The following is a 3,703-nucleotide window of genomic DNA, read 5'->3' on the forward strand; positions in this document are numbered from 1 at the left end:
GGACTTAAAAAGTCTTTTGAAGCATTTTTTCAAAGCGCCTTCCAATATCAACATATACAGAGTTATATTTGTTACCAAACACAATCAATAAGGTAGAAAAATAATCAAATATCTATCTTCAAATGATATTCCCATGTCCTTTTGTGTAGGTCCCAAATCCTAAATGATGCAAATGGAAGTAGTGCAACAAAAGATGTAGATAAAGAAGTAGAGGGAGAGAGCTTCCATGATTCACATAACCCAGAACTGATATATCTATGAATCAAGTTGATTAAACGAGCACCAGCATCATCAGTTTTATGGCCGACAAATAATCAAGTTGTCTGCAATGAAAACAAAAAGGTTAGTGCTAAATTTTGAAGCCAAAAATACAACTTAGTAACTCAGTATTTAACTCATCATGATTCTGAAGAAATTAATTAAGTATGTGCGTGCTGAGCCTAGTAAAAAGCACAACGCGATTTGCTTACGCACAAGCAGTGAAGTGGAGGTTGTGACTGAGCTATGCGTGAACCATGTGTGTCTGTGACTGAGCTATGAAAGCCAAAGTGAGGAAGCAATTACCCCACAAGAGGCTCAGGCCATCAAAATACCAAGGTGCTTTCTAAGAGACAATGTAATATAAGAATTATAAGAAGCTATCTGTTCAATCCAAACTAGTCCAAAAAAAGAAGCTATCTCTTACCTCAAAGCAATGTTAAATCATGGGAATAAAAAACAATAGCTAGTCAACGCATGGGACAAGGATTGAACTTCCAAAGGCTGTAAGTTGAGGTAAGAAAGCAACGAAATTTGAAGGCCTAAAATAGTTAAAATGGTAGGGCCAGCATCTAAAAAGCCGAAGGATCTTCTTGAAATCTTCTTCAGATTTCATCCTTCAAAAAAGTTATGACCAATTACTCAACTAATAAACCAGTAGGAGGAAGAAAGCAACATACATTTTTTTTCAAAGTTGTAGTCATCAATTGGGTGCCCATTTTTTCTGTATGTGTTGCTATAGAGCTCAGCACGGCTTATCTGTCTTCCTTCCTTTAGTTCCTGTATTAAGAACAATAGGTGGTAACACATAAAGACAATCAATGATTAAATTTCAATAAGATAATGGTATACCAGCTAGTCTAAAACAACTGCATTACTTCTTGATCTAGTGGTGTGCCTTCCATAGAGTTGTTGTGCTCTATTGGACATGTTCTTCTCAGATTTAAGCTTAATAAATACATGAAGGTCAGGGAAGAAATTAGCTAGTATAGCAAGAAGTTTATGAAGCTTTCGTACAGCAAAACAAGCACCAATAGAAATAATTAAGCTAACACAACATACCAGTCCCTCATTTGACTTCTAGTGATTCACCAGCCACTCCCATGAGGTGTTGGAATCCTTTTCCCATAACCATTACTGATATTATGTCTACCAGATAAATCAGGATCAAAGTACTTTGTCTTCAAAACAACCTTGAAATCTTTCCACTTTATATTTGCAGACTTCAAAACCCAAGGCTTGTAAGACTGATCAATGTAAAAAAAAACTTGCATGAATTTACATTTCTAATAAACATTAACTTTCAAAATCAAGTAAATAATAAGTGCAGGTTGTGCCTATGTACCGTTACAGTTGTCGACAACTTGTCTTTATGAATTTATCTACCTTACTCTAATTTTTGTATCCTAAAGAGATTTCCTTCCCTCTAACAAGGTATCCAATGAAACTTGTTAAGTTAAAGAAATTTAGCATGTGAATCCTATATACAACCTTAAACCTCTGCATTGAAGTCAACACATTGATAGCAGCAACACATGTTCACTTAACTACAATATAACAAAATGAGCTTGAGGTGAACAAACTGGACAGCAATTAGTATATTGAATGGAATTAAAATATGGAACGATTTTTGTTTTGGAAGGAAACGATTCCTCAAGATCAATATTAGGATGTAAAATATCCCCAGAGAAAACAACTGAAAATTGAACTCAATACAACATCAATAATTCAGCAGTGGTGAAAGTATGCCCAGACAGAGATATAGCATTTTATAGAGTGCAAAAGCAAAATAACCAACATAGTCACATGGAACCATATTGACATAAAAAATAGCATTGGTTTTGGATAAAACTGTAATCGATTAGGAAGAGACGGAGCCTTTTGGCACTATTTTCTGATGAGCATAGCACTACCAAGTACCAATAACAGTATTCAGAGAACACATTTCTTCATAATTTCATTAAGCCAATGACTGGCTTATAAGCATTAACCATTAAGCGGCTAGAGTTTTGGATTAGCACATCCAAGGAGGGGATTATGCAGATCCCAGTCAAATCAAAGTTTACTCCCTAAATTCCCGAAACCCTAGTTCACGAATTTTTGCAAATGAACCTAAATCTCCACTGAGCTGGGCACCATGGATAATTTTACCTTAGCCAGCGTCGCTGTTGCCTTTAGGTATGCTAGGTGGACGAACTGCTGCTACTGTCGCAGATCAGAGGATTCAGCAGCCTGCGTGCCGGTTCCGCCACGCCACCGCCACAGATCATGGAGCCGCACCGCCGATGCCACATCAGGGGCCCGCCGTGCATGAGGAAGTCACGCCAGCGTCGACGTCGCATCCGGGGCTCGCCGTAGATGAGGAATCCTGCCGCCGCCATGACTGCTTGAGGTGGTCGTCGCCGCCGCAAGGAGACCCGCGCGCGTCGTCTTCTCGAGGGCCGATGGGGGGCCGCTGGATGGAGGCACGTGCAGCCTCGTCTGCACACGCGGGCCGGCGAGGGGCGCCGCGCCAGCGGCATCTCTAGACCTGTCGCTACGCGCCCACCTCAGGCCGGCATGACGCCAAATCGCGAGCCTAGCGGCCACCTCCTCTATCTCTCGCAATTTTGGGGAACGATTCAGCGACACATCAGCAGCCTCTCCGATTTATTTTGTTTGAGAAGGTCCAATTAGTGCGTGAGCAATACGAGTACAGGATAAGGCCCGTGCTTCTCCCTGCCTATGTAATAAAGGCCCAAATGAAAGTCCATCTACTTGCCTATATGAAAGACTATAGAAGGCATTTTGAAAAACGCCTCCAATGCTCAAATAATTAAAGACATTTTTTAAAAATTGCCTCTAGTACTCAGATATTTAAAGGCGTTTTTTAAATTAGCCTTAAAAAAGTAGCTTTAAAGGCATTCTCGTAACAATGCCTTTGGATAAAAGGAAAATTAAGGCAATTTAAAAAAGATGCCTTTAACAAAATGCCTTTAATTAAAGAACGTGTTGTAGTGAGTATATCTATTGATTACATGTAACTATAAGGACCTATATGTGATCGTGTAAACGTGTGTTTTTTATGGATATGGATTGAATGTGGGCTATCTTTTAAATGCAATAATATGATGTCTTCTCCAGTGGAACAACTCTTTTGAATAAAAAAGTCGTACGTTCTACAGTTAAGCTTTCTGTCCATCGGAAATAAAAGACCCAGTGGCCTCCAAGGATATTGTAAATGAATGCTAAAAGTCAAGCACAACACATTTTTGTTGTATATGGCATCATAGCTTTTTTAATTTTGAAATTAAAATTCTTCCCAGAATACTATATTTGAGTCTTGGTTAAATTTTGTAGCCTCAAAATGTTTTTCAAAAAAAATGAAAATCAAATTCATGGTTTTGAGAAGTGTTTTGTCATGTATTTTCTTAGCATACATGCTTAACTAAAATCCAAATTTCCA

The 3,703-nt window shown here is 38.7% G+C and overlaps 1 long non-coding RNA gene across 1 annotated transcript; it reads right to left on the minus strand.

Moving 5' to 3' along the window:
- On the minus strand, positions 302 to 2,829 carry LOC110430578. The gene is made up of 4 exons (XR_002447932.1): positions 2,410 to 2,829; positions 1,321 to 1,505; positions 939 to 1,038; positions 302 to 323 (listed from the first exon to the last, which is right to left on the minus strand). It is a non-coding gene; the product is annotated as an uncharacterized LOC110430578 (long non-coding RNA).

This window comes from Sorghum bicolor, chromosome 9, assembly GCF_000003195.3.
Source record: "Sorghum bicolor cultivar BTx623 chromosome 9, Sorghum_bicolor_NCBIv3, whole genome shotgun sequence".
NCBI classification, from domain to species: Eukaryota; Viridiplantae; Streptophyta; class Magnoliopsida; order Poales; family Poaceae; genus Sorghum; species Sorghum bicolor.